The 22,764-nt window shown below is 31.5% G+C and overlaps 1 pseudogene; it reads left to right on the forward strand.

Annotated features, from left to right (window-relative positions):
• The first annotated feature begins 22,299 nt into the window (after positions 1 to 22,299).
• LOC118600847 lies at positions 22,300 to 22,418 on the forward strand (annotated as a pseudogene).
• The last annotated feature ends 346 nt before the right edge of the window (positions 22,419 to 22,764 follow it).

Below are 22,764 nucleotides of genomic sequence, written 5' to 3' on the forward strand. Positions count from 1 at the left end.
AGTTTTTAATATACCAGACATGCAGCAGGCTGCTACAGGAGGAAGCAAAGTGCCAGAGTTCAATGCTTGATTAGAGTATGAGATGGATAGGATTTGTCTGACTTTAATTTTTAGACTCTAGGGATATTTTCTCATATTTACCATTATGAATATTCATAAAACAATGGAATCATGTCCAGAAAAGAAAATTAAAAGTCCAACTTTTACAATTTAACATGGAAAATGAAAAAGAATGGCAGCTGGAAAATGAAAAGAATGGAAAGGGAGAGCTAATAAAGATATCTGTCCTCACTAAAAACACATATTATGAAAAACAAGAGAAAACAAAAATTGCTTATGTAAATATAAGCATACATAACCTCTTACCATGTAAACCAATTCAGAAAGATCAAAAAGTTAAATTATAACCTCCATGACAACAATAAAGATTTAAATGACACCAAATAATTTTGTGATTACAAGACTGTTCAGACTTCAAGATAACTTTAAGAAAAATAAAGGCATATTCTATCAGTTTCTCAACAAGATGATGATTCGTCTATAATAAAATGATGGAAATTTACACCCACAGAGGAAAACGTTACAGCTGAAGACAAGATAATCAATGTAATCATAAATCTGACAAAGCTGCAGAAAAAGAAATCCTCCACACTTATTTTTGTCTTCTACAAGTAACACCTCCCTCTTCTATTCACCCCAATCTATAGTTATTTAGTATAATTCAATGAGAGAATGATTACACTTCTCTTGGTGAAAGTACCTCATCATGGATTGGTTCTATGTGCATTAGACTGTCAAACCTTGCAAACACTGGGTGAATCTATATGTAATTCAGACAAAAGAAAGAAAAAGAAAATGCAACTTTTCTTCAGGTAAAATTCATTCACAATATTTTTAGAAGTTATTCCTTCATTAAAAATACCTATAAATATATATATTTTTTTATAGTCTAAAGCTCAACACCTTAAATTTTATTCTAAAACAACAGACATGTATATTGTAACTCTCTAAGGGCAAATGCAATGTCTGTTTTCTTTCCATTTTTCACAGCTGTTAAGCCTGGCCAAAGCATGCAATAATTTTTTTTTCTTCAAGCTTTATGGATGATATCAGGGAAATGCAAATCAAAACCACAATGAGATATCAACTCACATCTGTAAGGATGGCTATTACCAAAAGGTAAGAGATAATAGGAGTTGGCGAGGATGTAGAGAAAAAGAAGTACTGGTACACATGGGTGGGAATGCAAATTGGTACAGCCACTATGAAAAAGAGTATGAAAGTTTCTCATCAAGTTAAAATACAACTCTCAGATGATCAGCCATCTCAGCTCTGGGTATACATCCAAAAGAAATTAAATCACTTTCTCAAAGATATATCTACACCCCCATGTTCACTGCAGCATTATTCACAATAGCCAAAATATGAAAACAACGTAAGTATCCATCAATGGATGAAAATCGGAGGTAATATTCTGTTTTTAAAAAGCTCTGGACAACAAAAGCTAAAATAAACAATGGACTACATCAAACTAAAATTCTTCTGGATGGCAAAAAAAACCATCTAAAAAATAAGAAGGCAACCTACAGAATGGGAGAAAATATTTGCAAACCATGTATCAGACTAGGGGTCGATCTCCAAAATTTATATAGAACACATACAACTTAACAGAAAAAAAAAATCTGATTAAAAACTGGGCAGAGGAACTAAATAGATATTTTCTCAAAAAAAAAAAAAAAAAAAGAACGAAAAACATGCAAATGGCCAATAGGTACATGAAAAGAAACTCAACATCACCAATCATCAGGGAAATGCATATAAAACCATGAAATATCACTCTGCACCTGTTAGAACGGCTATCTTAAAAAAGAAAAGAGATAAGTGTCAGTGAGGATTAAAGAACGGTGTACCTGTATACGATAAATAAATTCCAAGGATGTAAGGTAAGCCTGGTTACTATAGTCAACAAAAACTGTACTGTATATTTGAAAGTTGCTAAGAGAATAAATTTTAATTCTCATGATGAGAAACAAACCTTAACTTTCATGATGAGAAACAATTTGTGAGTTAATGGATATTAACAAAACATATTGCGGTAATCATTTTGCAATATATACATATATCAAATCATGTTGTACACTTTAAATTAGCATGATGTTATATAGTTATATCTAAATAAATCAGTAAAAAATATTCTGGATTAACCTACTAGAAAAAAATGCCTGCACCAGGCAGGCAAAGCAGGCAACTTTGAACTAATTAGAAAAAGAACAAAAGAACACAGTATGTGGATTGATGAGCAAAGCACAACTGGATTTCAGCATTCATTTACAAATTCAACTGGATAATGTTGTGCATTGAAAAGCTGCACGATCATATATTTCCCTTAGTTGTATATCTTGCCCCTTTCTTGGTGATTCACAATGTACAATAACATACATAAGATTTAGAAGTTTTAAACAACACATAAATCTCACTGTTTTTAATCAATCATTCTCATATTTTTTTTGTAGACTATAGTAGGTACAAAACACATTTATTAAATAATATAAAAGAAACTTTTCTTCTGCTACACCACCAATGAACATATTATGAAGATGGTGTTCCACAAGGTTTCCCTTAACTCTCCTCAACTATATAAGTGGTCCTGATCTTCTAGAAAGGCTTTTCACAAATTTCAAGATAGAAGTAATTCTCTGAATGTTCAATGTTCAGTATTTAACTTTCAGATAAGTGGCATATGACAATATACTTTAAAACATGAAAATAATAACATCGTATGGTAATTGGTTTATTTATCTCATCTTTTTTTCTTAAGATTAGAGTTGTAAATATTCAATATTCACTTAAAACAGCAGAAGAACTAACATAAGTAATTTACACTTTTATATAGTTATCAAAATTTTCGTTTTTCTTTGTCCTCAATTTTTTTATATATTGAATAATAGAACATCAGGAGAGTTAAACAATGATTTTTGTTGTGTCACAAGACATGGCAGTACATTTTTAACAAAATTTGATATTAGTATTTTTATAACAAAAAAAGTATCTTTGATTGCTGTCTTCTATTTCTTTGTACAGTCTTAAATTTATGATAGCTTTATCAAGTTTTGATATTAGTACTCCACTAGCCTCATAAAATAAGTTGCAAAGTGTTCCTTTCTCTATTTTCTGTAAAATCTGGTTTAAAAATATTTTTATATCTTAACTGATATTATTCATTAATATAATTTATTTATTTCTTAATGTCTGGTAAAGTTCATTAGTGAAAGCATCAAAGCCTAGAATTCTTTATAGAAAGCTTTTTGATAATGAATTCTATTTTTATTATAGATACAGAACTATTCTGATTTTCAGTTTCATTTTGTGTCAGTTTTTGTAAGTTTTATTTTAAGAAATATGTACATTGCATCTAGTTGTCAAGTTTATTAGTATTAAGCCTTCTCTTATCGCCACTTAATATCTATATGATGTGTAGTGCTATATCTTTGCAGTTTTAAAATTGAATTTCAGATCATTATATGATATCAAATGAGAAATCTTGATTAAGTCATTCTTTTCAGTGTCTATATTTATTCCAAGTGAAAAATAAAGAAATGGGTAAGGGAGATTACATATATATATATAATAAAAATATTAGATTATATGAAATATTTTTATATTTTATATCATATTTGTTTACTGGGTGAGAAGAAGTTTAAATATACATGAATTATTTTTATTTGTTAAAATTATTGGGGTGGCATTGGTTAATAAAATCAAATAGGTTTCAAGTATCCCATAATAATACATCATGTGTACATAGCATTGTGTGTTCATCACTATATAAATTATTTTATTATATAAATATAATGATTTCAATTAAAAATGGAATTTCCCAACTTCATGTTGGAACTAATAACCGACAATGATAAAATGTAGATAAAGAGGCAATGCCAGTATAATAACTCAGTTTCTACTTGTTTTATATTGACAGCGATTAGAAATCACACAAAGTCTTACAAAGTGTTACAAGCCCTTAACTCAAAGAAAACAGAAAAACAATGAAAAAAAGTAAAAACCTCATGTATAATTTATCCCATGTGTTTTATGGGAACTCGGTTAATATCTTACTTACTATCTTAACTGGAAAGTAGAGAAAGAAAGGAGACTTTAGCAGGATTCAAGAAAACGACAATAAATTATATTTTAAAAAATAAAAATAACAAGATACATAAGATATTGTCTCCCTCTTTTCCAACACAAGATGGCTCACTAAGCTTTAAGAATAATCAAATTTTTTAAAAGATCCATTAATATCTTGCATCGTTCCAGAAGGGAGGTCCAATTTTGTTGTTATTGTTGTTTCTCTCATAGATGATCCTCGAAGTTTTTAAGAAACATGCTTTTAAAACTTTAAGCCTGATTCATTCACACTTACACCAAAATAAAGTCCTTTGGAAAGTCTGTCTCTCAACTTCTGTTTACTACTAATCGCCATATAAATTACCTCTTTCCAAGTGCTTCTGGGAAGATTAAAATTACATTCAAAATGAAATACCTGACAAGCATCCAAGGAATAAGCTTCCTTATCTAGTATAAGGGACAATGTCAAATTTGACAGGCAGTTGGCACTTACTACATATCATTAGTCATTATAGCATGAAAACATGTTTTTGTCTTTATTGTTTTAACACTCCAGAATAAACATTGAATTGAATCATACAATGCAGAAAAACTTGTCCTTATAGCTACCTTTGGCATCCTCTGTCATTAAAATCTGGTAAGGCCCATTCTATTTTTTTTTTTTTTTTAGGAGAACTCTTTGGGGTAAAATTTTGAGTTCTTTCTCGAGTTTTCTCTTGCTTTGCTTAGCATTTCATGCAAACAGTAGACTTAATAATAATTTTCAATTTTTAGAGTAAATATTCTTCTAATTAATTTGATAATCATCCTACAGTAGGCAAGGGAAAAGATAGATCCAGCTATATATAGTCTTATAAAGCTCTTACTCCTTTATTCTTTTAATCATATTTTCTTCAAGATTTTATTTTTAAATTGGCCACCTACTAGAAAATTAATATAAGGTTACCCAAGATAATTTTTAAAGTAACACACTAAGTTTTAATTTTTCACCACGAAATAAATTCAGCTAGAAATGTGGACTTTCATTGCTGTTCTTTTTTAGAAGACTACTTAAAACTTGAAAAATCAATCTTACTATCACCAAAATTGTAATCTAATGCTATGTAAATCTTTAGATAAAATCCTAATATGTAATCTTCATTAATGTCACTCTAAAAATACCATAACGCATGTACTGTGTAGAGAATCTTGTAGAGACAATTTTTCAATTACCTTTATACTAGAAAAGTATCTAATCTTAGAGACACTAAATAAAATAGGCCACCCTATTCTTCTCCCTATGAATTAGTAGTGCTCCTGGGAACAAAAGAAATAAAAATGCCTCTTTCATATATCTGTTAATAAAACAAGGTGATTGCTTAGGTTTAGTAGCAATCAAACCTAAGTTTCACTACTTAACTGAAGTATAGTAGTGAAAAGATTTCATTTATTGGTTAATTTAAATACATTTATTGAAACTTTTGATGTTAGATTCTAGGTTAGACACTGGAGATATATATAATATTAAAACAACTCTTTAACAATTGCTATACCACTTGGAATGATATCAGTTGCAAAGTACAGAAATTCTAATTAAAATGGCTTAAACAAAAAAAGGACATATTATCTCAAGAAACAAGAAATCCAAATGTCAGGAATATTACAATGTTGGTTAATTTTTACTCACTGTCAGGATCAAGGGTCCATATTTTTCTTTCATCTTTTTGTTTTGACACCCTTAGTGTCAAAAGAGAGCATCCAACTCACAGATAAGCTTACAAAAGTGTAAATTATAACTAAAATGCTATACCACTGTAAACCCACTATAGAATGGCTGATTTTTTTTAACTGATCAAACCAAGTGTTGTTGAAAATGTGGAGCAAGTGGAACTCTTGTAGACTGTTGGTGGGACTATGAGTTGAAAAAATCATTTTGGAAAACAGACATTTTCCACTAAAGCTGAGCATACCTATACTCTTAGACCATGGAGTGCAACTGTTTGTCTTTCACCTGAGATGATACACTGGAAAGGATAGTTAAACAAGACTCTAAGTATCAGAGATCTTACCTAGTGTCAAAATGCACTAATAATTCAAAGGTTAGAGGTAACTGTAAAATGCAAGCAAAACATGAATCCCAAAAACGGTTTGAACATAACAAATCACTTGTTGGTGCCTAACTCCAAAGTGTTGGGAATGTGTCCAGCAAAAAAGGAAAACCAGACACAGAGGAGTTTTAGAAGTATTTATGGGATCTAATGAAAAGCAACGTAGCTAGTCCTTGGCACAATCTGAGTAAACTGTGTTGGATTAATTTTCTATAGTTATTAGAAAGAAGAAATGATCATAGGAAAAGCGGTCAATGTAACCTACTTAAACTTATAAAATTTTTTACAAAAATTCTTTCTAAAGTCTTTTATATATGCTGCATAAGATCAGGATTATGAAATGATTATGAAAAAGTTGGAAGAAATTTGAACTTTGGCAGAGCTATTTAACATTTTTCTCTTGCTTTTATTTGGGATTGCATATGGATATCAGGGTGTATCATAATCTTTTCAAGACATAAATTCTCTAAGATTTGAAATCTTAAGTTTCTAGATAACATCAGACTTTTATCATAAGTGAAGATGCTGATGAAATAAATTATAAGACCTCACAATTAAGTGTAAATAAATAGAAAAGTGGAAGCCAAAATCTAGAGTAGGCAAGTTCAGACAAAAGATTATAAAACATAAAATTCAAATTGTGTGTAATTATCTATAATCCATAAAAAAGAGAGATAATAATAGGAGATTTATTACTATTGCTGCTATTGCTTGCCATTCTCCTCTCTCCCCCAGGCTATTAACCTTGTGCTGGCATGACCAAAATATTTAATAAATTCTTGTATATTTTAAAGACAGTGATAGAAATGAACCAAAATACATTGGTCTGAATCAATATAAGACGATATACTTTTAGAACATTATATACAATCATATAATACACTTACATGGTAGTAACATTTTAATATGAAAGGTGAAGGTATAGAAGAAATAGGATCAAAAGCTATGTAAACATGAATATAATAAATAAATTACCAATGCATTTATTTGCCTAACTCTGATACTGTGGATAAAAGGTAAAACACTAAAAAAGGGCAAAGTTATCTTAGAATAAACATCAGGAAGCCCTTACTCATATTGGATAATAATCTTAAAAAACTATTTGTTCCAAGAAGTGGCAGTGGCAGGAAATTAAACTGGATTCAAAATGATTTTCATCAAATTGATGAATGATATAACTATAAAAAGTTGTTAAACAAAGGGAAAAGAATGTCCAGTATGACTTCTATTTCTAAACATCATTCTGGTTTATACCATTAACATAAATTGTAAAGAAGAAATACTAATAATGAATAAACATATTAATATGTATTGAATATAATCTCTGAGTTAAAATTTCAATTAAATAGCAATAAGATATAGTATGACTGCTCAATTATCAAATACTTTAATAATAAAATAATACTTAATGTTGGCTAGTACACCATGAACAGGTCCTCTTAGCCATTGCAGGTTGAAATTAAATTAGTACATATAGTCTGAAATTACTTTGGCAGTTAATACCAAAAGTTTTAAAAGAGGTTATTTCTTTGTGACCAAGGAATTTTATCTCTAAGAGTCTACAATAATAAAATAGCAAAAACTGAGCCACAGAAGTGTGAAAAAGATATTTATAGAAAAAAAAAATATTAGCAAGAGACAAAGTAGAAATAGTAAATGTTCGAAAATTCATAAATCGATGAATACATAGTACATCTATAAAAGGAATTCCATGAAGCACCTAAAATTCTATTTTATAAGAATACTTAATAATATGAAAAAATACAATTATGTGAAGTGTATAAAGAAAATGAAATTTTACAAATTGTATATCCAATTTGATAAAACAAATAAAAACAAAGAAATACATATCACATGTACACCCACACAAGCTTATAGTGTGAAAGAACAGATGAAATAGATGATTATGATAGACAGATAGATACATAGACAGACAGACAGAGAGAGAAAGAAGTTAGATAGAAAAGTGATTATTCCTTGCTAGAATTTTAGGTAAAGTTTCTTTTCTTCTTTCTACCCTCTTAGAATAAATATTTATTAGTTTTATTATTTTTAAAAAGAAACATGTTGTAGGACATGTATTATTAGATAACATCACATTTTAATTATTTAAAAGAGTAACAACTCTAATTCTAAAATTTAATAAAGACTTTATTTGAGGGAAATCTGATTCTTCCATTTTGTCCTTCTGTCATTCTTGGATGTACCTGTAGAACATGATCTATACGGAAATTAGCAGAATGTAACTATTAAATATTGGCATTGTTCTCACACGCACCAATTCAAAAATTAAATTTAAATTAATAAATTTTTCGTAAAAATTACTCTATTTTACAGAACACTACCCAAGATTGCTAGTTGATTAAACCTCCAGCAAGATGTATTTGTTTTCTGGTTCTATACTTATTGATTCTGTAGTAATAACTGCAATGCAGAGTTAATTGTTTGCACTTACCTCAGCACAACAAGTCCTGTTATTTATTTTTTTATTGAAACATTATATTTATATCAAAAGAAAAATGTTTCCTATTTTATTTTTCGGTATCCTGTATGTATCAAGAAAAATAAAATGAGTTAAAATAAAAACAAAACCAGCACCTGAAGCTCCAATTTAGATCACTTAAAAATACAATGAGGGATGTAAATAGAGTTTTCATGAAAACAAAGACAATTTTTAACATATAAAAAATTAAAATTAAAAGTGTGTATTCTGCTGACATAAAACTGGTAATATTAAATATTTTTATTTCTATATTGGAATAATATCTAATATTTGGACACACCTTATTTCCATGTTATTGGTTTTCTATAATGAGATAAATAAGAAAAAGTATATCCATCTGTATTACATTTTGGGGGGGTTGAAAAAAATTGCTAATATATGTTCTGAATCACAGTAACAAAATTTTACTTAAAGATTTAATACTGAAAAAAATTTATTTTCAAATGACATGATAATAGATTTCTTTCTAACATTTCAGTATCCTAGAACAAAATAGCAAGGTGACAAGAAGTAATAGTGTTTTCTCCTCATTCTAGTTATAGTCACAAATTAATTTAGGGATACCTTTTAGCTTTTCTTTTTCTTTAAAATTAGGGCATCTTAGTAGAGTGCTAGAAATATAGACAATTTATCATTCTTAAAGGCATTTACTATATAAATTTTGAAACATTTTGGAGGTAATTTGAGGTTTTTAAATTAATTCTTAAACAAGTTTAGATAAATTTAGATTAATATATTTCTCAGATTTTTACAGTTCCAATTAGATTTGATAGATTTTATCATTTGTGTTTATTGTAGGCTAGACTAAGAAAGCAACTGGACCTGAATATGTAAGAAATCGGCATGATGAGAATTTATTTCTTGCTCCTGTAGTCCACGGAATTTACACATTTACAGGTTATGGGGAGTGTCTACTCCTCAAAATCACTTAAGAGGTAAAACCGAGGGCAACTTTTCTAACTTGGGTATGCAGCTTCCAGGCTGCCCTGGGGATCATACTCCGTCAGGACCAGAAATGAGAATGGAGGAGTATCTTTAGGAGATTGGGAGGGTGTAAGCAGTAGAGATTCATGTTTCACAGAAGGGAATATATTCAAATGCACATATCTTTCTGAAAGAGAAGGTGGAAAATGTAATCCAGGAAAAAGAATATGTTTTTAGAGATGCAAATAGCCACCACCCAAGATAGTCCCTCTAACCATGTACCGTGTACAATTTTTTTCCCACGGAGAACATAATACTTCTCATGTGAGGCAACCTAATAATCCTCCAAGTTATAGAAGTCTGCTCAACCTGTTAGGTTTGAATTTGGTCCCTCAGTTATGGAGACTGTCCTTCTACACCCAACATTAGGACAGGATGGTTATATGGAAACTCTTACTTAGGAAAGAAAAAAATTAAGAAACATCACAGCCCCTAGCTCGTGGCAGTATAAAATCCTGCAAGACAGGAACTAATAAAAAAAAAAAAAGCCCCTTCCCAGAGACCTGAAGAAAGTTTTTGACTATATCCACAGTCTTCTCTCTGGGAGGATATTCCCTTCTTTTGGTTTATCATGTGGTTCTGCCTTTGAGAAGTCCCTCCTTTGTTTTTCCTTTTTATATTTTCTTTTCTTTTTTTTTTTTTTTGGTGGGGTAAAGAGGGAATGCATATTTTTTGTGGTTTATTTGAATTGCATATTTTCTTGTTATCATTAAAGAATAGTTGATATACAATATTAGTTTCAAGTATGCAACATAACAATTCGACATTTCTTTACGATGGGATCACAAGTCTGTAGCCATCTGTCACCATACAAAGTTATTACAATAATATTGACTATTTTACCTATGCTGTACATTATGTCCCTGTGACTTATTTATTAAGTTAATTTATTTATTTATAATTGGAGGTTTGTACTTCTTCTTCCCTTTCACCCTTTCAACCATCCACCTAATCCCCTTCCCTCTGCAGCCATCAGTTTGTTCCTGAGTCTATTTTGTTTTATTTGTTCATTTGTTGTTTTCTTAGATTCCACATATAAGTGAAATCACAGACTATTTGTCTTTTTCTGTCCGACTTATTTCACTTAGCATAATATCCTCTAGGTCTATCCATGTTGTCCCAAATAGCAAGATTTCACTCTTTTTTTTATGACCGAGAAGCCTCTCCCTATCCCTTCTGATTGTCTTCAATGGCTACATCTGAAGCGGGTGGGGTGGAGGATATCTTACTTGGATACTTAGTTTGGATAGTTATTTTCATGCTGGTGAAATTCCTAGCATCCACTGGTTGTTTGATGATCACATATTCTTATTCTCTCATTTCTCTCTCTCTCTCTCTCTCTCTCTCTCTCTCTCTCTCTCTCTCTCTCTCTCTCTCTCTCTCTCTCTCTCTCAACCTCTGAAGGCTACTCAAAACACTAGAAGTGAATGAGAAGACAATCCTTCTCAAACCAATTTTTGCACGAGCCGAAGCTCTTTGATTATACTATCTTAATGTCTTTGGTCCTCAAAGCATTCTTTTTGTTCATTGTTTCGAGTTCAGAGCATTTGAGTTTTCCAATCCTATGGTGCTTTAAAACTGGCTTTCTCTATTCTCTTCAATCATTGTTTAAAATCAGCTAATTCTTGCCTTAGCTCAACTCTTTCTCATAATACCTGGCTCAGTGCAGCAAATAACTGTCTCAGTCACACATTTATTAACATTCTGCCTTTTTCTTATCACTTCCCCTAGAGCTACAGCTCCAGTAGACACTTGTTCTACCTTTCAAGTTATTGGAGGTAAAGTTCAAAATGTTTTACCACTATATAGCCCAAATCTCCACTTTGCCACTTGCCGTATATTTTTTTCTCACCATCTACTACATGGCTTCGATTTGTTTTTTGTTGTTAGAGCAAAAATTTATGTTATAACACAATTTAATGTTTTTAAAGCAGCACTCTACTTCAATGCCATTTTCCTACTGATAAGGGTGAGCTGGGCTATAGACAATAGAACTAAGCAGGTAATAATTCGAGATAGTAATATTTTCAAGCAACTGTCAAGTCTATGGCCAACCACAGGGGTAGGGGAGGGCGCTCTATGAGTTTCTATTTAGGAAAGAAGAAGGCGTGTGTGTGTGTGTGGCGGGAGCAGGGGGGGGAGCATAAAAAAGTGCTCTTGGGTGATTTTTATAGGATAGACCCAGAAATATACACATCATTTGTCAGGAGCCATTAAGAGACACTGAAGAAGTCACATAGCTGATAGCCATGAGGCGGCTGCTGAGACTGCTTAACAATGGTTCAAGGAAGCAAGATGTTAACTTAAACATTACTGACCCTGGTGGGGAGACTTGCATCATAAAGAAACCCTTTTAAGATAGTGGAATGTTTTACAGCCCTGAAAAGGATGTTCGTACCCTGAGGGAAGGATGTATAGGAACTTATGTAAATGTCGGCATTCCTATGGTAATGCACTTTGTGCTTTGCCATTGTACTCTGTGCTTTGCTATCCTGCTCTGCTATTGTATCCAAAAACTTATATAAAGGGTGTGCTAAATATACTCGGGTCTGCAGCAGTGACTGTATGCCCTCCCGAAGCGCTTGCCTATCTTCCTTTTTTCTTAGGCTTCATCCCCCTCTTTTAGGTGCTGTTCGATCTCTGCCGGCGGGCTCCGGCAATTACTTTCTTTCACATTCCACCAGAGAATGCTTAATTATATGGTCACACCAATCTGCAGGGGAACTTGAAAATATCATATTAGTTTCTTGCTCAAAAAAAAAGTCAGGCGGCGGGGCAGACGGGCAGGCAGCAGTCTCCACTTCTGAGTTTCTTGAAACTCATGAGGAACCAAGTATATATAAGAATAAAAAAGTAGGTGAGGGAAAAAAAAGTAAAAGTAAAATACATTTGAAGGAGAGAGTAACAGCAACCAATGACTTTAGTCATTTCATAATTTACATTTTACAAATTAAAAGACTCCTTCCTTCAGTTCTTTGAATGAATATAGGTATTTTCCTAGTCACTGTCCCTTTATTTATACATGTTTTGATGATGTTGATTATAAAATTAAAATTAGGCTGAGAGGTTTTATATTTTGTTTCATAGAATAGTGTGCATTTTGCCAAAAAAAGGGTAGAAAATGGAGTAAACTTTCAAGTTTTAATAAAGCTCTAATTTCTGATCTCTCTGTGACTTAGTAATAATTATGTCGATCAAAAGGAAATATTACCTTCTTTGTAAGAAAACCAATATCTTTTAACAGTAGAAAGGATTTCCTGTGTCTACATAATTCATTTCTATTAAGGTTGTCATATTTGTTTTTCTGATATAATTTAGGATTTTGTTGTGGCAAGGGAGAACATTGGACTTCAAGATAAATGTTCAACAATGTATTTTTAATACTAAATTTGAAGTATATTGCATTACCTCTTTCTAGCCTATATAGCTGCCCCAAGAGAATTTTAATATATCCTAAATTTGCTATATTATATATTTTAATATATCCTAAATAACTATATTAGTTTACTGATATTGCCATTAGCAATGGTATTCCATTTGTAAATAAAAATTAAAGATGATTATATTTATCAAGAATTGATTACATGAGAACTTATCAAATTATTTAATCTTCACAAAACAAGGTAAATCCCATTATTATGCCTGTTTTACAGATAAGAAAATCGAGGCTCAACAGCCTCCTTACTTACCTAAGATCCAAAAACATAAACAAAAAATAATAAAGGTATCTACAGAGATAAAATATGAATACTTCCTCTATGCGATCTTAAAATTCAGAAAAAATTGCCAATATAATATATTGCCCTATATTATAACAGCAAATGTTTTTATAGCATTTAATCAGTGCTAACATGCTTCTAGGAGCTTTACATCTACTAACTCATTTAATCACCACAACTGAATGAGACAGGTATTACTTTTATTATGGAAGAGGAAAATGAAGCACGGAAAGATGAAATAGATTGCTCATGTTCACACAACTAGTAAGAAGGGAAACTAGGATTCACACTCAGGCTGTTCGGCTCTAGGATTTTTATATTTAACTACTTCTCTATGTTGTGCCTCAAATAATGCTTAATTTCTATCAAGAAGAAAGTTTATTACAGGAATAAGTGACCTATTGGTATCAAATAAGACAAAGTGTTAGCTTATATAATACATGTCTGTTAAACTGATTATATACTGTTTCCTTCTGTTTAACTGTTGATTACTAACTAAACACATAACTGTCCATCTGAAAAATACTTTTTATTTATCCACTGATATGCACACTTCATATATTTTCACTCCTTGAGTTATTTTTTCTGGAGACAATTAAAATTAATTATTTGTATAAATATAGCATTCCTCTCTACATATATTTATTCTGTATTTCAAACCAGGCAAAATACAATGAGATTATATTATACACCCAGTATGATTTTACTTATGAATGACAGAATCATATCTTATATCATCAGACCTATGATATTCATCCCTTTCATTCAACTAACATTGCAGTGCTATAAATATAATAGTCATAACTTCAAATTTAATGACTGCAAGAGCATGTACACTTTGTTGAAAAATTGAAAATAAGTTTTTTCTACAATGAAAGTTTTATTATTAAAAAGAAGAAATTTACAGAAAATATTTTGATTCAAAAAAAATATTTCAGCCCGTCTCATCTTACCTAGTTATAATGACTTTGCTATCAAAACAAAACAAAACAAAACAAAATAGAAGGTTAAAATGATGACAATGAGTGAATACATCGTAGTTTGTAAGGCTTAAACCATTTTTTTTAACCTAGGTAATCTGATCTCTCACCATTTTCTGTTTTACAAGGTTATTTTCCCATTTCTTCACACCATATAGTGCAAACACAAGTATGACTATTAAACAGCATCTCAGCTCTGAGGACTAAGTGAATTGCTCTTGTGTAGAATCGTATGTGGAGAATCTGCTGCTTGGGACTCGTCCTCTAAAGGAGTAGCATTGCTACAATGTCAGGCCTAGATTCTGACAATTACCAAACCTTAATCCATCCTTTGATTTAAATTTATTGTCCTTACCAAGACTCTTCTGAGAACAATACAGGGGTTCTATGTTGAGGCCATCAACACTGCCTTTGCTCAGCAGCATCCTAGTTCACTTTATGGGTCAGTCTTTCTTTAGTGTTATTACAGGTTTGGGACACTGAAAAAAGTTAAAGATGTGACCTGAAGACACAACACATCTATAGTTCCTAAAAGAGAGAAAATGAGTACTCTCTGGAAAGAGAAATAAACTTTAGTATAACTGATGAAGGTAACTAAGCATCAATACACTCAGCAATGAGCTCTATCAGATATCCTCCTCTAATTTAAAAACTCACAGCACCGGAATATAAGCAAGTAGTAGAGTAACCCATTTACTTCTCCATTTATTTATATCCAAGATCTCCAGAAAAGTAGCCATTAATAATTATTACCTCCTCATTCTACAATTAGAGAAACAGACATTAATGGATTAAACAGATGACACCACTAGTTAAAAAATACAAGATTTTTTCCCTAAGGCTAGAGATGCACCATAAAACTATAAAACTATTTTTTACTTTAGGTGATGTGAAATGAGAAAATTAAACAAATTCATTATTATTGCTCTCCCAAGAAGTCAGTATGGGGGTTTCAAGTGTCTTATTCAGGTCTTCTAGTATTTATAGCTTTAATAAATGGCTGAACAGTCCTTCATTAGTGGGTTCTAGCTAGTCTTAAAGTAAGGTGTTCCTTAATGAGTGGATTAGGCAACATGAATGGAGAAAAACTGATCCATACCAAAAGCCTCATCTTAATGGCTGAGGAGCAAAAACCTCTAAGACACATAAAAATGTTCATTTCCTAAACTTAACCTAGGAGCTATATTTGGTTCTATTCTATTCTTTTTACAATTTTATCACCTTTAAGTAGATCCAAATCCAAGTAATATTTGTAAACAAATTAGAGCTTTACCTGAAGAGAATAAAAATTAAATATACACTCCTTGTTCTCACAGTATTTCCCCGAGGAAAAATCCTTCCTCTTAAACATAATTTGAATAGTAGGGTGAGAAATGGTTAATGATTATTTATTTCTTATTTGCTATCTAATCTAACAACAATGCCAAAGTTCAACATATTCTTTTGATTCATTTTTTTACTACACCATTAGTAATTACAAATGAGTTATGAATGAAGAATGCTGTGTATCTTTCTGTTAACACATTTTCTTTACCCATGTTCTCAGAGATTACATTTTTCAGTTCATTCCAAGCTTTCCATAGCATCATTCTTAAGGTCGAAGAAAAGACACAATAACGAGAAAATAGGACAAACAGCAGCTAATAGAAGGAGTAGTTCGTAAAAAGCTGTAATGGCAATTCTACCCAGACAGCAAAGGAATGCAGCATTTTCACTGAGTGCTACCTGACAGATTCAATAATCAAGGGAAAGCCTTAATTGATGACACTTCATTAGCATAATGAGTCGAAGCTGGGAAGAGAGAGTCCCTTATTAATTAATCAAGCAAAGCACGAACTGTTTCAGTCTCCTACACTCTGCCATTTTCCATTAATCAAGAAAAGTGTATTAAACTCATTCGAAATCCCGGCATGTGGATTATCATTCCAAGGAAGAGAAATGGCATAAAGATTTGCCCAGTTGCACACATGTGCTCTGGGCTCATGCATGCCTCCAATTCAGTTTTGCAAAGCTGAAACCATGCACAGAGAACACAGAGTAAGTGGGTCTGTAAAACCAGTAAATCACCATCTCATTAGGAAAGTAAACAAAACCTCATAAACCTCACTAAAAAAAGAGAAAAAAAAGAAATAAATTAACTTCATTTGCCATTACTTCACCTATTGCTCAAAACCTCTTTTTCATGAAACATTATAAAATATTATATGAATATAAAATCTTTATAATATACCTGTTCAACATCCATACTTGATTCCAAATTCACTATTTCTGGCTCTTCATATTCCATTAGGTCATGAGAGAAATAATTACTGGTAGTCAGCTCTGGTACAAAGAAGTCAGACACCCTAGGTCCCCAACTAACCAGAGGCACAGGTGTTGAGAATCTATGCTAATGAGGTTAACAAGCCAAGATCAAACTGTGGAATCCCTATAGCAGTTGGACTTGAAGAGAGACTAAAACCACAATTTTATTATTGTAAGGTCACTTTCCCGTGATGTCTCTTATAACCTTTAGGTGAGAGGTGTCTGTCAACATATTAATAAGCTAAAGAGAATTAGAATAGAGTTTTGAAAACATATCACTAGAAAGGAAGTCAATAGACTTGGATTTTACATCTAGCTTTGAGAACTACATATAAGTTCTATGGGTTAGTCCAGTTGCTTAATGAGTAAGATGTTCAGTTTACTCCTATTTTTTAAAGAGTTTGAACTAGAGGAACACTTAAGTCAATTCTGGCTCTTGTAGTCTAATGTCAGATGCCATTAAGAAAAGAAGGCAACTAAAAGCTGGCAAGTGTCTGATTTACTCATTTAACCAACTATGAACACTTTATGCAAATTTATGATGACTGTTTAATCAAACTCCCTACTTGTTTCTTATCTAGTTCTTCCAGAGTTTCTATGTACTGTTGTGCCAACTGTGCACTATCTAGATACAGAGACATCCTTCACAAAGCCTAGAAGTGACCAATTCTCCTTAAAGTTAGGCAGTGTCTGATTGCATGACCATACGTGGCAGCCATGTAAACCCAGCCATGTAAACCCAGCCATGTAAAACCAAGGTCAATTTATCCATCCTATCTATATATTCCACATTTATCTATACCTTTTCTAGTCCAAAATGGATCTGAAGAATCATTCAAATCTTTGTGGTTCCAGGGTAAGTGGAAAAAATAAAAACTCTAATCAAGCAGAACACAATTTTATCTGCTGCCTATTTATCAGCATTATTTTTAAGAGCTTGATTTTCAAAAGATAAATATGCTTGACAGAAAAGTGATTCATCTAAATATTCAACTGGTGCATTAAGGCCAGTAACAAAATAAATTTACATTTGAAGCACTTCTGGCATTCTAGAACTTAAGTGCAGTGATATACAGATGACCAGAAAAGAGCCATTACCGCTCCAGGGGCTCTTTCATGTCAGCCAAATTGGTCCCAAGTGCAGAACATTAACTGTTTGAGCTCTGAGTGGAGATCTGCATTACCTCCTTGTAGAGCAATAACCTGTATCAGTTTGGAAAGAGCTCAGCTTCGTGATGAGGAAGATTTTATAGCAATAAATTGTATTTTGCAACTCGAAGATAGCTAAAACCATCACCTATAACTTGGGATAATAACCAGGGACTACATGTTCTCAGTAGCTATTTTTTCTTATAAATATTTTATTGATTTTTCAGGCCCACAAAGATCCCTGCTGTCATAAAGTTGTTTTAATGCATACAATATACTTTGTTCTATGCATATAAAATAAAATCTACTCTCAGGTATAGCAGAAATAGGAAAAATGCTTGTTATATGCAAGATGTAACTATTTTTGAGTTCCAACTATTGACTTTTCAAGGAAAATTTTCAGATCTTTTCACTATCTGCTGAGTATTCTTGCAACGTGCTATTTCTCTTTACAAGTATTAGCAGTCCATAAAAACCCACCAAAACAGATTTAAAAATGAGAAAACATGTATGCCAAAATCAAAAGTTAGCAAAATTAAACAGAAACAAAATGGAAATGGCAAAGGCGTAGAGTGGTAACAATTCTTTTTCAGAGATACCAAGAAACAATACTAGAAATAAATGTTTATATCAATAAATATCAGAAGGTTGCATTTTGGTGAAGAATGGGTCTCCCCTACAATTGTGAAAATAATAAATTCCTTCAAAAGGTAAGAATTGAGACAAATTAAAATTATGGAACCCATTATCTTGATAACTTGAGAATATAAAGACAAAGAATTGCTTCACATAAAACAGCAAAGTAAGTTTTTTTTTTTTTAATTCTCTAGATGGTTATTTTATTAGAGACTTAATTCTTTTCACATTTTGAAGTTAACAGACTTACTTTCAAATGTGGTTTGATTCTTTTAACATTGTTTTGTAATTTTCAGAGTATATATTTTATACTTCTTTTGTTAAGTTTATTACTAAGTATTTTATTCTTTCAATGCTATTGTGAATGGAGCAGTTTCCTTCATTTCATTTTTGTATTGTTCACTGCAAGTATACAGAAATACTATTAGCTTCCTTGATATTGAAAAAATATAAATAAATAAAATGTTGATTGAATTTCACAGAAGAGATAAGTTTAATGGTTTGGCTAGAAATTTACCTTTAAAATTATTTACTTCAGAAAAAGCAATCATATTCATCAAATATAAGCTTTGTTTTTATCTGGAGAAGATATATTCTTCTTTTCAAACCATTTAAAAGACTTTTGTGTGTGCCATAAGAGTAATGCCAAAAAATAAATAAATATATAAAACTACTCATAAAATATGTACATCTGGAGAAATGAAATAAAAATTATACAAAAGTTCAAAGAATATTATTAGAGAAAGGCAACTTTCTCAAGAATAACTTTATAGTATAGTATAGGAAAAGTTAAATTACATTTTACTCTGTATTTGCTATTCTCCATAAATCTGTAGAACAGTAGGAAACATAGCAGAAGAGAATGAAGATTAGTTTAAACAGTAAGCACATCAGGGGAAGATATAGATGTCCACTGTTTCTCTGTATATTTTCTTCTATGTTCAACTTATAATTAAGCAGAATAATGCACAGAAAACATCTACCAAAAAGAAAAAAAGCGCCTTATCTATAATTTCCAGCCTCTTGTTTATTCAATCACACAGCATATTCTGTAGTCCATAGGTAAGAAGCAGGTTTGCCATTACCATTTATCATCTTTTAATATTTCCTGAGGATCCCCTGGATACAATTGTACTAAACAAGATATTTTGCGGATGAAAAAGCTCAGGCTCAGAGAGAAAGAATAATGCCCAACTGACAAAATGAACAAGTGAAGAAGATAGAAACAAAATCAATATCTTCTAATTGCCAGATCAGTGCTTCATGGCTTCATGGAAACTCATCTTTTGTTGCTTTGCTGGGACCAATAAATATACCTAAAAATCCTTGCCTAGAAAACTGTAAAAAAAAAAAAAAATCATGCTATTTTAAGAGGATAACAGACAATAGAAATGAATAGGATTTCTTTACTCGTTACTTTTTACATGTGGAGCTGGGTATGCAAGAAATTACTCTACGTAACAATCAGTACTCAGAACCACAGTCATGAGGCCTCTTAGTTAGAAAAGAATCAGAAATATTAAATTTTAACTTGTTTTAATAAATACAATTATAAAGAATGTAATTCTTCCAACTTATTATTATAGCAGACTCTTACGTGGTTATAACTAAATCTGGAGATTCTAGTGCTGTAAAGTGTTGGATTGTGGCATAATTTGAAATTATTGTTACAATTCACTGTATTTAAAGAAACTTTCAAAAGATTAATGTTTTACAAAGTTATTCCAGGCAGTTTCTATGTCAAATCAAAAGCCAGTATTTAAGAGAAAACATAGGCTTACAAAGGTACAGGATTGTTTTAATATTGTGAAATTTTCAAAGAGAACTTATAATTAATTTTAAAAACTGGTACAATTCAGGACTTTAATATTTCACTATATATGTATATATGTAAAGATAGAAATATGTATATATAAATTTCCTGAACATACAGGTGAGGGACAAAGGAAAATCTTAGGCAAAGAGTTAAGAAGTAGTACAGGACCTATAAAATTTGTTAGCCATGATGTGACAAGCTCTACTATAGATGAGCCTAAAAGCTAATGCCATTCCTTTAATGATTTTGGCAATCTCAAGTTATTTCACTTTGCTCTACGATTTTTACCAAGATACTTAATCATATTTTTATATTCAGTTTTCAGATTGAGATTGGCATATGTGGATGTTACAACATAGAGAAATATAAGAAACACTGCATTCACTACATCGTGGGAGATTTATTAAAGTGTTTAATTACCTCTAATTGTTTTAGAATGTAAATTCAGGATGTTTGATTACAGAAACTTAAAATTTGAGTTTGAGTTTATTTGAGATAGAGTAGATATATATTCCAAATCAAACCTTCAACCAATAATTTGATATGAGTGCTCATGGGAACAATGCATAAACAGGAGATTGATATATGCTCATTCTACCATAGAGACAGGTCAAATAAGAGTGGATAATTTTTAAGATTTTTGTACACCACTAACTTAACACAATATTAATTGTTGGTTTGCCTCCTTTGATACCTTTCATTGGTCTTTTTTCAATACACAATTCTACGCCTACGATGTACAGCTGACACAAAAATAAGTGTACAAACATAAATGATATTTATGAAGTGATCACAAGAGACTTATCTTGTAAATCCTATCATTTTTGCGACAGTCTTCATTTATAAAAATTTATAATCACTGTGTGTTTGTGTGCATGTGTAGTAGAAGCAATGCTAGATCTTCGAGATTGTTAAGTCAACATATACATTGGTGGAACTAACAGATTTAAATTCTGTTTACATGTTTCAAATTGGAATAGAAATCATGTCTATCTATCAATTTCAGAGAGGAACCCAGTAGATTAAATCAGTTACAACACTTTGAATTTCTTAAATAAAAGTTATGCATTGATAAGTGAATTCTGTCCAGACAAAAAAAGCCTGGGAAAATGGAAAATAAGTCTAATATTTTCATATAATTAATTCAATGAAGAGGGGAAGAAATATATCAAATTGTATAGTAGAAGAATTAATAATCACTGGAACATGTGAAATTCAATAACAATTATATGTGTTCATCTTAGGTTTTTATATTTCTCTTTCCAGCCCTTACAGTTATGATATCATAGTATGAGAAAATACAACCACCACCATTATAAAGAGAAAAAAAATTGAGACTTTCTTATCAAGATGAATATATGAACCATTCTTATGCATAGAGTACAATTTTAACTAGAATATGAAAAAGATTCTACCAAAGGTAGGAGTAGTTAAAGGAATCTTCCAGAAATAATACCATTGGAGAATTTATGGACGTATTAGAAAGTTCATTAAGTGCATAGAACGCCACAACAGCTTCTCTAGACTCCACCTGTGAAATGTAGGTAGTAATTTTTGAGTATGTTAATCAATCAAATATGATAAGATTAATATTCTGCCTCTTATTTCCTCAGGTCCAATCTATGGCATCTTTGTACTTGCTTAGAAAATGTGGCTATAATCTTCACTGTATCCTTCTTCATTTTCCAAATGAGATCAATAATAATTCCTATTGATGTTCCTCCACCACATCTCTGATTTGTGCGCTCTGTGATCCTGCAGATTATCAGGTTGTCTCTAATTCCCCGAAGGAATAGGAGTTAGGTGGGTTATTACAGAGGTCACATTTTGAGAAGGTGAAATTCAGGGCACACCTGACACATTTCATTGGAAGAGGTATACTTCCTCTAAAGAGAGAAAATTAGACAGTGTAGGTGGTTACAGGTACAGGTAAGTCAAGAGTTTTATGATTTATTATATCTGATTTCTCAATTAAGTACAAAAATTGGTCATCAGAGTCTACAGCCATGCTACCCTGAACAAGCCCCATCTTGTCTGATCTTAGAAGCTAAGCAAGGTCAGATCTGGTTAGTAATTGGATGGGGGACCACCTAGGAAGACCAGATGCTGTAGGCATAAAAAAAAAAAAAAAAAAAGGGATTATAAACTGACAAGATCCTTTTAATCTGTGAGGTCAACTAAAAAATAAAAAGATAAAATAAAATAAAATAGGTCATTAGTGGAGGGCAAAGTAGAGAGGGAGGCAGGCAGAAATAGAACATGCAGGGGAAATAAGATCATATTAACAGTTGTTTTGAAGCCTATTGGTTGTTTTACATGAACAGCTAAAAGTCCAATAAAATACGTGAAACAAAGCTTTTTTGTATCTGTTCTTATCTAAATTAGGCAACAAATGCTCTAAAGATCCACTTTGACCAACAGGTGTTCTTTCACATGTACATTCAGTGAGCCAGAAGGAATA

The sequence above is a fragment of the Rousettus aegyptiacus genome, unplaced genomic scaffold (genome assembly GCF_014176215.1).
Source record: "Rousettus aegyptiacus isolate mRouAeg1 unplaced genomic scaffold, mRouAeg1.p scaffold_m13_p_3, whole genome shotgun sequence".
Classification (NCBI taxonomy): domain Eukaryota; kingdom Metazoa; phylum Chordata; class Mammalia; order Chiroptera; family Pteropodidae; genus Rousettus; species Rousettus aegyptiacus.